This window comes from Hoplias malabaricus, chromosome X2 (assembly GCF_029633855.1).
Source record: "Hoplias malabaricus isolate fHopMal1 chromosome X2, fHopMal1.hap1, whole genome shotgun sequence".
NCBI lineage: Eukaryota > Metazoa > Chordata > Actinopteri > Characiformes > Erythrinidae > Hoplias > Hoplias malabaricus.
Window position 1 is genome coordinate 47,595,035 of NC_089819.1, and position 12,213 is coordinate 47,607,247.

Here is a 12,213-nt window from a genome sequence, read left to right on the forward strand (position 1 = left end):
CTTTTGACAACCAACTGTCAGCTAAAAGATGTAGGCCTCAGTCATTTATAAGGGACCGTCAAACTAAAGTGTGAGCTTCAGCCTGCTGCGTGTTTTTGGGCACTGTCCTCTCAGAAACGAAAAATGTCCTTCTGTCGACAAATTAAAATACTCCCCGTCCTCAAAAAATAATTTAAACACCCACCCAAAGACGATGTATTAATAACACCTCTGTTATCAGCTCTCTTTAGTTAATTCTGTAAAACTGTTCTAGGTCCTCACGTGGTAGTGGGCTTTATGTCTCGCGGTGCTTGACGGAGTGATGGAGATCAGCGCGCGAACAGATGGCGGCGTCGCGCGATTCCAAGGCAACAAGGCTCGATTCCAAGGCTCGTGCTGCTCTCAGTCCCCGGGGTGAGGTCAGGGAGATCAGCTGGGCCCTGCACTAATTGGACAATAAGTATGTCGCTTGTATAGACTACGAGCTTTTAAAAGCTCCAGACGTGTGGTTTCTTCTGCCACTGTCTTTTTTTTCTCTAAAACTCTGCCTAACTTTGACACTGTTTATGTCACTGCATTAAGGCCTGGCTTATTTTATATGTTTATATTTTATTTCTGAGGCACTTATATTAAAGATCCTGAAGGTTTCAGAGCCCAGTTTTATTTTCGAAAATGCCAAAACCTAAGAACCTTCTTATGCTAATTATCTGACTAGCCTTCAGCAGTTTGTGTGCAGAACGACTCCGCACATGCGCAAAGGAGTAGAGGTCCAGAGTGCAGTGAGCAGCTCCTGAGGTAAATAGGTACAGGTAGCCATACAATGATTGGACGGATTGTTTGTTTGCTATCGTGACGTAAAAATGATTTTAAAAATATATAACAAGTCGCTTGTAAAATGAATGACCTACTCCAGCTCTAATCAACCGTCTGCTCTTTACGAACCAAGTTCATTTACGTCTAATATGCGCCCTACCCGTTTATTAATTTAGCCGGAGTCGGAGCAGAATTGAATTATAGCTGCACTGGGCTCTTTTTCCCACAGAGTGGGTGGGAGTGGGGGGTCTCCAGTCATAACTGTCAGCTCATTCACCTTCTGCTTCTGACTGGAAAATAATTACAGACTGAGAGCAGTGGATCAAAACCGCCTGAGGAAACTGCACAGTGGGATACAGCATGTTCAGAAGGCACTAGGCAGAATGTAGGGTTTTGGAAATGTAAACGTTTTTAATGTGTATATATAGGAGTCTAATGCACCAATAATACCTGTGTTCCTGAAAGAATACTGCATGAGTAGGTGTCTACAAACATTTGGGCATACAATGTTTAAACATAAGATCATCATCCTGGGGCATATATTTTATGAACGCTGTCGCTAGATGGCGCTGTAGCAGCCCGAATTTATACAACTAGTGTCACTGGATATTTTTCAAGGCAAAATGTGGAAAATATAGCCCTTTAACCCCTTACACACCCAGGTATCTTACATCCAAACCTTATTTGTCAGCAACTGCATTGACAACAGCTCACAATGACTTATTCCAACAGTGGAATTTCAGAACCTGTTCAAAACATCTGCCTAATAGGTGATCTATCCAGATGGTTTTGATGTGAAATGATCCATTGTAGAGAGAAAATAAGTGTACAGATTTATTTACACTGGTGGTGAGAGTATATCGTAATATAGTAATTTATTTTACCATCCACAAATAGCCAGGCTGAGTCCTGGTCAGTATTGGTCTAAGACTCATGATGTTGAGACTCTGTGGGTTTCTGAATGTATGTCATAAACTGGGGGGAGAACCAGGAAAAGTGGCTGAATCTAAGTTGCTCCACGTTTTCAGTGGCCTCATTGATGAAGATTGCTGAATGAATCTCCCCTACCTCCCCTACCTCCCTCTCCCTCTCCCTCTCTCTCTCTCTCTCTCTCTCTCTCTCTCTCTCTAATAATCAGATTGAAGCAGTGAGGGGATGGAGTGCCTCTATAATGTCATTAGGATATGACAGAGCACTGCTATTTGCACATCGTCAGCTCAAAGACACTTAACCCCTGTCAGGACGTCTACTGCAAAGACAGATACAGATAGCTTTCTTTCCTCCTCTTTCTCTCTCTCTCTCTCTCTCTTTCACACACACACACATATATATTCATTCATTATCTGTAACCCTTATCCAGTTTAGGGTCGCGGTGGGTCCAGAGCCTACCTGGAATCATTGGGCGCAAGGCGGGAATACACCCTGGAGGGGGCACACACATATATATATATATATATCCAAATTATGACCAAATAGGGTCATGTTTTCAACCATTTTCACGTGGGTCGTGTTGTTTCTTTGTTGTTTACACAAGTGCAGCTTGCATTCAGTCTCAGTGCTCCATTCATTTCCAGTTCACAAAATACACTACAAAAAAAAAAACAGGTTTTTTTTCCCATTTCTTCCATAAGCATCTCTGTCACTATGGCAACCTAGTCTTTCTGTATATTTATAAAAGAGACAGAGAAAAGTGAGAAGACCAAAGAGAGTAGAGAAAAAGCATGTGTGCGTGTGGGTTATTTTTTGGTGGGTGGGTGTGTGTGTGTGTGAGAGAGAGAGAGAGGCCACACAGACGTTCTGGTTTGAATGGGTACAGAGCCACTCAGGCAGTGCATGAAATATGAGTGGTTATACACACACACACACACACACCGGGTGAGAGAGAGATGGTTCTCTTTCACTGTCCTTTTTTGTGCTTCATTTCAGACTGGGTTTGGACAGCGTACATTTCATCAACATCTCTCTATCTGTACTGATGTATCACTAGTGCATTTATTTATGAAGTACACAGAATAGTGTGTTATTATTATTATTATTATTATTATTAACAAAACAAATGGTGTTTGAATGGATTTTAGAACAAAATGATTCCCCTTTGTTATGTGTAATCTGTACACATTTTATTTCGACCGTCCCCAGTGGATGCCCATTGCACTGCCACCAGGTGGAGGGCAAAATAAAAAAAAAGTTTATCAATGACAACTTTCCTCAAAATATTGGTTTGATATGATATTATGGGGTGTTTGTTTCAGTTAAATGATCCTAATCCTTAAAAGCTGTTTAGATGTTACTCTTACACCTACACCTTTATTCTGTATTTGTTGCTCTATGGACATCCAATGAGTCCTTGCCTCTATCTCCACCCACCCCTCCACCAGCAACCTGCAGCTTGAATTCTCTGTCCTGCAAGTTGACAAGGTCCTGCGAGTTGTTTCGTAAGTTTTTTTGTCTTGCTAACTCTGGAAAACTACAGGTTAAAAGCAGAAAATGCTCAGCCATGACGTTCTGATGGTTTATTTAACACACGATACATCCTTTAGTGTGTAACCACCACCACCACACACATGCTAACAAAGGTAATACCATGACTGTCAAGTTACCTTTATTTAAGACATAAATGATTAGTTGAAGGTATGTGTACAGTGACTGAGAAAATGAGGCGTTATGAAACACTGCTGGCAGAGAAGGGAGAATACAGTCAGAACATGTCATATTTCTCTACCCATATTTCTCCTGGATGTAACTGGCTTCCAAATGAGTGTAGCCTTCTCTCTGTTCTGTGCTCTCTGGTGAGGCTCTCAGTGTGCAGAGGGTGTGGTTCGGGGGTATTTCTCATGTACTGGGCTCAGAGCTCAACCTGATTGGCTCAGGTGCAGCAGGTGGGCTTGTCCACGAAGTCTGCGTCAGCGTGTGCGTCAGTTTGTCACGTTTAGGTATAGTAACATGGGGAGAAGCCTGGAAGGTGGAGGGGAGGTGTGGAAAGATGAATGAGAAAGTGTTTGTGCGTGTGTGTGTGTGTATTTGGGACATGAACTAAACATCACACTGAGTTCAGTTACAGGAGGAAAAAAACACTATGCAGTTTCAGGTGTAAACTCTCTCTCTCTGTATGGGTGTGTGCGTGTATTCGTGTGCGTGTGTGTTTGTGTGCGCGCGTGTGAATGTGTGTGCGTTTGTGTGTGTACACAGACAAAGGAGAAAGAATTCTGACCTTGACTCTCTGAGCCTGGCGGAGCACATGTCTCAGGGGAACAGGTGTGAGTGTCTCCAGGTGCAGGAGGATGACTCATTGAACACACACACACACTCACCTGTATTACTGTCTCTGTTGTTTTATATCCATTTATATCCACTGAGTTATTACTGCAGCTAGTAACTGATGTTCAGTCAATTTAATTTGATTAAATAGATATTAAACTTCTCTAAAATTCTCAGTAAAATATTTTTCACTTCAAGTGTGTAAATGCATACACTTCTCTTACTGCTGCTAATAAGGTCCAAAAAGTAGTAATAGAAGGAAAAGGAAGAGAAGATTATTATGTTCTTACCAAGATCAGCAAAAATGTGCATAATATATTACTACAAATGTGCGCACACACACACACACACACACAGATATATATATATATATATATATATATATATATATATATATATATATATATATATATATATATATATATATATATGAAACAACATTTATTATCATGTCTGGATGATCAGTAGTCTAGTCCGTACTTGCCTGTTTCCTGGACAACAGGAATTATGAAACCCTGGGATCCCCCAGCACATGCTGCTCTGTGGCCAAATTGGTCCCCAGGGTCCAAAAGACCCCAACCCGATCAAATAGGTCCATCCCTAATTGGAACACAAAGCTGGAGTTTAGAGGTGTAGAGAAGGTGCTTTATTGTTGCCTGACGGAAACCGCAACCCTTTTTCACATAAACACTAAATGGATAATGCACAATTCTGGCCTGTTTTTACTGTGTATTTATTCCATATTTTTTATGATGTAATTGCATCTTTACTGATTTATACTGCTTTAGTCTATTTCTGTAATGACCTTGCCTTGTCTGTGTGCCATCCGTTCTCTCAGTGTGTGTCCTCTGTATGTGTGTGTGTGTGTGGATTTCCCCAGATGGCTTGTGGTCTGGCTGTTTTCCAGAGCCATTGCCACACCCCTTGTTCACTTTGGACATGATCAGGAAAGGGAAGCCGCTTATCTGGCATCAATTACACAGCCTAATCAAGCTTTTCCAAAAACAGAGAGAATGTCCAACTGAATTCCCAAACCAGGTTCCATGTTTTAACCATTAAACTGCAAGATGGACACGGAGCACCTGCTTTAGCATGCAGTGACAGACAAGCACAACACAGTTCACTGAGCAAATGGGCATCTGGGTGGGGCCAGAATTGATTGTGCAGGCGTGAAAAGCAATCAATTTATTAATGCCACTTACCAGCGCAGTAGCACGTGTCCCTCATTTCAAAGCGTGCCAGGATTTGCCTTTCATTAAACCCAAGATCATTGATTAAAGCCTGGAGTTTGTGCGGTACCTCCTACATTTACAGTATGATTTACAAAGCCTATACACATACAAGTGTAATATCCACTATGTTGGTGATAACACTGTCTAATGCAATGCAAATAATGTAATCTAATCTAATCCAATCTAATCCAATCTATTCTAATGTAATCTAATCAAATCTGTGGTGTGTGCCTCTTTGAAATTAAGAAAACTGAACAGTGATGTGAACTTAATTATTTAAATATAGCTCACATTGTTTTCAATCAAATATACAACAGAGTCAATAAAGCATACACAGATTGTGTTACATAAATATAAATGGGAAATGATCAATTAATGTGTTCATTCACCTTCTGTAAACACATCATCCTCATCATAATTATGGTGGGTCCAGAGCCAACCTGCAATCACCCTGGACAAGGCTCTAGTCCATCATAATGCATTACACACTCATTCAGTAACTCACTCACACCAGTGTACACTTTCACACGCTCATCCAGTCACACACACACACACATTTGGAAGTCCCCAGAGGAAACCCACACAGACACAAGGAGAACACACCAAACTCACAGACAATCACCCAAGATGGAGTCTGAACATACGGCACAGAGCTAATGGAACTGTGAGGCAGCGGCACGACCTGCAGTGTCACTGTACCTCTTAAAATGAGATTAAATATAATATTAATCTATAATTAGTTTGGAAATCAAACAACCTCCAATCACATTGTAAACTAGTCTTGTTGAGTTTTGTAATGTAATGTGCAATTATTTGTCACTGTACAACGTACAATGAAACGTGTCTTCTGCATTTAACCCACCCGTGGCGGGGAACACACACCAAGAGCGTTTGGGGGTTCAGTGCCTTGCTCAAGGGCACTTCAGCCATGGATGTTCCTGCTGGTCCTGGGGATCAAACCTGCAGCCTTCTGGTACCAAGCCTGGTCCTCTGACTATTACACCAAGGCTGTCCCCATTTTCCAGTCCTGTGAGTAAAATCTGAGAATTTAGGATTAAAAATGTCACATTTTATATTTGTAAGGATATAGGAACTGAAAGCCCAGTCTGGTGTAAGCTTTAATAATCACTTCAGCTTAAATTAATTTTGCATCATAGACTCCACTATGCATTTCTCTCTTTTATCACTTCCAAAGTAAACATCCCTTAAAATGTTACGGTTTTATGGATATTTCAGCACCACTTTATTTCATGAATAAACTTCATAAAAATGGGAAGCCATGGCCTTGAGGTTTAGGCAGCCATGGCCTTGAGGTTTGGGCAGCCATAGCCTTGATGTTTGGGCAGCTGTGGCCTTGAGGTTTAGGCAGCCGTGGCCTTGAGGTTCGGGCAGCCGTGGCCATGAGGTTTAGGCAGCTGTGGCCTTGAGGTTTGGGCAGCCGTGGCGTTGAGGTTTAGGCAGCCGTGGCCTTGAGATTTAGGCAGCCATAGCCTTGAGGTTTGGGCAGCCTTGGCCTTGAGGTTTGGGCAGCCGTGGCCTTGAGGTTTGGGCAGCCGTGGCGTTGAGGTTTAGGCAGCCGTGACCTTGAGGTTTAGGCAGCCATGGCCTTGAGGTTTAGGCAGCCATAGCCTTGAGGTTCAGGCAGCTGTGGCCTTGAGGTTTGGGCAGCCTTGGCCTTGATGTTCGGGCAGCCATAGCCTTGAGGTTCGGGCAGCCGTGGCCTTGAGGTTTAGGCAGCCATAGCCTTGAGGTTCAGGCAGCCGAGGCCTTGAGGTTCGGGCAGCCGTGGCCTTGAGGTTCAGGCAGCCGTGGCCTTGATGTTCGGGCAGCCTTGGCCTTGAGGTTCGGGCAGCCGTGGCCTTGAGGTTTGGGCAGCCGTGGCCTTGAGGTTTGGGCAGCCGTGGCCTTGAGGTTCGGGCAGCCGAGGCCTTGAGGTTCGGGCAGCCGTGGCCTTGAGGTTCAGGCAGCCGTGGCCTTGAGGTTCGGGCAGCCAAGGCCTTGAGGTTTGGGCAGCCGTGGCCTTGAGGTTCAGGCAGCCATGGCCTTGAGGTTCGGGCAGCCATGGCCTTGAGGTTCGGGCAGCCTTGGCCTTGAGGTTCAGGCAGCCGAGGCCTTGAGGTTCGGGCAGCCGAGGCCTTGAGGTTCGGGCAGCCGTGGCCTTGAGGTTCGGGCAGCCGTGGCCTTGAGGTTCGGGCAGCCGTGGCCTTGAGGTTCGGGCAGCCGTGGCCTTGAGTTTGGGCAGCTTGAGGCCAGAGGGTCACTGGTTCAATTCCTGTGACCGGCAATGAAAAAATCATTCACGGCTAAAGTGCCCCCGAGCGAGACACCTAACCCCCAAACTGCTTCCCGGGCACCAAGGTGGTTGGCAGCCACCTGCTCCAGTTGTGTGAGTGTTCACTGCCCCTAGTGTTTGTGAAGAATAACTCACTAGTGTGTGTTTGTGTGTTTACTGCCACGGATGGGTCAAATGCACAGAAATATCAATATAGGTGTTTCTTCTTCTCCTTCTTCTTTCAGGATGTGGGGCATGGAGGCATCTGTCTGTATTCAGATCAGTGCTCACAGTACTATGTGACAAAAGGAGGCACTGATACAGGGCTGCTTGATGCATTAACAGATGGCCAGGCCAGGTATGAGGCAGAAAAAACATGACAGCTGCTTTGATTATGGCCCTGTCTCTCTCACTCTCGCATTGTTGGTAGGGATTCTGGCCACTGGGCACTGAGTGGCAGGTTTCTGATGGATAAACAGAGGCCTGGTTTATCCAGCCTGTTGGATATGGAGATAATTGGCCAGAAACTACTGCTTGTTTTCAGACTTCGCTGCTGTCTGTCAGAGAATGAATAGGCAGGTAACAAAAGGCAGTGATACGTGGTAAAGTGCAGTGTGTGTGCATGTGTGTGTCTGGAATAGGTGAATGTACTTTGTTTGTGTATCTTTCAGGAGAAGAATATTTTGACTTTGTAAAGACAGAGCTAAAATACGTCAGACCTTCTAATGGTCTCCACTTTGTGTACACATATATTTTACAATGCTACAATCTCAGGATTAACGGAGCAACAGACCCTCATTTAATTTATATTAAATTTAGACACATAGATTTACATATATACAATCAGGCAAATTTTGGAGCATTATTCACAGTACATTCATTCATTCATTCATTCATTCATGGTGGAGATCTGACCATTCCGAGTTTACTCTGATTTAACTCTGCTTATAGGAATTTAACATCAACATGCACAGCGTTCTAAATTTAAAACATCTCTAAACACGTTCTGATTGAGGCTTTTAACACCTGCACATCTGTGAATATATATTCAAAATGGAAGATACGATACATTGTTTCTGGCCATCAGATGATGGACGGTGGGGGGTGAGTGTGGGCAGAGACGAGGGACAGGAAGGGCTCCTGGGAGGTGGCTTGACCTTTCAAAGGAGCTGACTTACAGTGGTCAGTCTGCCAATCCACTAACACACACACACACACACACACACACACACACACACACACACTGTATCACACAGATAGTAAGAAAGCAACATAAACCATCACATAGGTCCCTAAAACCCAACACACACTGAGGTAATAAGAGGAGTGTGGAATTAATACAGCACATTGTTTATGTGTGTGTTTATCAGCTTCTGTTATGGAGGAGAGCTGGATGAATTCGTCAGATATACAGAAGTGATCTTTATTTATCTGTTCAGTGACATTATCATCACATCTAGACTTCACAGAAAATGCTGGCAGTGCAAGATGGAAAACCAGTAAGAACTGTGTGTGTGTGTGTGTGTGTGTGTGCCAGCCATGATGATTTTATTCATTCTGGCCTCTCACTACTACTTCCACCAGATGGGAACCAGGAGAGGGAGAGGGAGAGAGAGAGAGAGAGAGAGAGAGAGAGAGAGAGAGAGAGAGAGAGAGAGAGAGAGAGAGAGAGAGAGGGTGAGAGAGAGAGAGGGAGGGTCCCCTTGTATATATAATCCACATATGGGGGCTTCTTTGTTCACTGGCAGCACTCAGTAGCAGCACTGTGGGGTGTGCTTGCATGTGCATGTATTTCTGTGTGTGTGTGTGTGTGTGTGTGTGTGTGTGTGTGTGTGTGTGTGTGTGTGTGCATGTGGTGGCTGCAAAATCTCATTAAAAGTGTGAGTGCATTGAAGAGGGCTTGAGATCCCATTAAGACATCTTTACAGACTTCAAACAACTCTGAGTACAGAGGTCAGTCTGACCATGGTCTGTCAGAACAGAATCACACACGTCATACACATTCATATAAACCTCTTTTTCTCAAATTATATCTAACAAGATTCTGAGCGCTGGTTTACACAAACACATATGCATTGTTCGTAGACTATTTCACATAATTCCTCATGAAAGGGTCATTATTTTCATATTTTAATGTGTGTTTCTGGAATAATACAGTGGTAAACATCAAAACACCACATTCAGATTTATCCAAAAAAAAGCAATATTAGTAAAAGGGAAAAAAACAACTCTTTCAGTACAAATGAATGGAATAAGGCTCAATTTTAGCAGGTTTGGAGCAGTTCTGTTGGTGTATGTTCTGTAAAAATGGAGATGCAAGATTATATATCTCTATAACTAAAATATTTTGCTAGGACCCTATTTAGCTTTAAAAGCTTCTGTACACTAATGTGAAGCAGTAGTATGATGTCTATTTTTATGTTGTAATACAGAACACACACACACACTCTCTCTCTCTCTCTCTTTCTCTCTTTCTCTCTCTCTTTCTCTCTCTCTCTCTCTCTCTCTCTCTTTCTCTCTCTCTTTCTCTCTCTCTCTCTCTCTCCCCCCCCCAATTTCCCTCCCCCTCCCAATTTCCCTCCCCCTACTCGCTTATTGATTTTTTTTCTTGTTGTCAACACACCTCCTCTACAGATTTGATTAGTCACACTGAGGTGAGAGAGACAGCCAAATAGAAATGGAAAAGAAACAGAGAGAAGAGAGGAATTGAGATTGAAAGGGGAGAGGAGAGAGAAGAGATAGTGTGACAGAGGAAAGAGAGAGTGCAAAAGAGAACCAGAGAGAAGGGAGTGGGGAAGAGAAGAGAGGGAGATAAGAGGACACAGGAAAGGGATAGAGAGACAAAAGGGAGGTAGAGAGAAAATAGAGACAGAAAAAAGAGAGGGATACCTTTGTACAGTGAGAGGGGGAACAAGATAGAGAAAAAAGATAGATAGATAGATAGATAGATAGATAGATAGATAGACCTATATTTTTTTTATAAATTCCTCTCAATTGTCTGTGTTATTACAGCATTCTGTAATGAGGCCTAAAGCATTCATCTAATTTCTGTTGTGTTTCTGGATGATAGGATAGAGAGAGAGAGAGAGAGAGACAGAGACAGAGAGAGAGAGAGAGAGAGAGAGACAGAGACAGAGAGAGAGAGACAGAGAGGAAGTGGGAGGGTCTTTAACACTTGACCTAAAGTGATGTTTTCTACTGGCAGCCACAGAGACTACAATTTCAGTCATTGGAAAATTACACACCTCCCCTAGAGATGCTATAACTCTACAGACTCATTTGCTCTCTCTCTCTCTCTCTCTCTCTCTCTCTCACACACACACACACACACACAGTCTCCAGACTGATTACTCTGGGCAACAGTGCTTTTGTGTACACACACATGATAGTAGTGACTGTAGTACCTGAGCATTGTGTAGTTAAATTGGGAAAGTGTGTGATTTCAATAAAGAAAATCTATAATTAAATATATTATATATAAATAATATAGTGAATATATTAGAACATAATGAATATAATCTATAAAATAAATTATGAAAATGAAAAAGTGACACTAAATCGAGGCTGATTTATTTGAAATGTGGCAAAATTGGACAATGTCAAAAACGGAGATACAAGTTTATATGGTTTATCTCGCTACACACAGTTGTCATGGTGAGAGAGGCTGTGTGCAGAATAGTTGTTACTCTTCATTATAATCCTTATGTGTAAAAATGCACACACACACACACACACACACACACAAGCAGCCTCTCAGCTGATTACTTTGAGAAACAGCACTTCTGTACACTCCCACAGGAGATTAGTATCTGCATAGTAAAGTGAGGATTTGGGAAATTGGGAAAGTGTGTATGTGGAGTGTGTTTCTGTGTATTTGTGCTTGTCATCATTATCTCATGTTGCAACCAAAACTACAGCTTTTCCAAGCAGATTCTCACAGTATTGAATGTCTGAATGTTTAGTGACGGTTACAATGGTGTGTATTCAGAGAGGACACACTTTGTCTGAATTTCCTATGGACTTCCATAATGGTAATCACAATATAGTGCTACTAAACTGAGGCCGAATATAGTTATGAGTGACGCATCCAAAACTCACTTTGGGATGAGAGGGTGAATCTCAGTTTCATTCATGTAGTACAACAAAACAAAAACCCCCAAAATCACATATTACTACAGATGTGTGTTTAAGTGATGTGTTTATTGAGACATGATAATTGCAGGTGTGGCATTGCCCCTTAATGTTGAGCCTGACATACAGGGGTTAGACAATGAAACTGATACACCTGTCATTGTAGTGTGGGAGGTTTCATGGCTAAATTGGAGCAGACTGGTGGCCAATCTTCATTAATTCCACATTGCACCAGTAAGACCATGTGCATCCAGTGGTTCAAACATTGTGTCCTGAAGGCGGTGCCGTGTATCAGGACGACAATGCACCAATACACACAGCAAGACTGGTGAAAGATTGGTTTGATGAACATGAAAGTGAAGTTGAACATCTCCCATGGCCTGCACAGTCACCAGATCTAAATATTATTGAGCCACTTTGGGGTGTTGTGGAGGGGCGAGTCAGGAAACGTTTTCCTCCAACAGCATCACGTAGAGACCTGGTCACTATCCTGCAAGAAGAATGGCTTAAAATCCCTCTGACCACTGT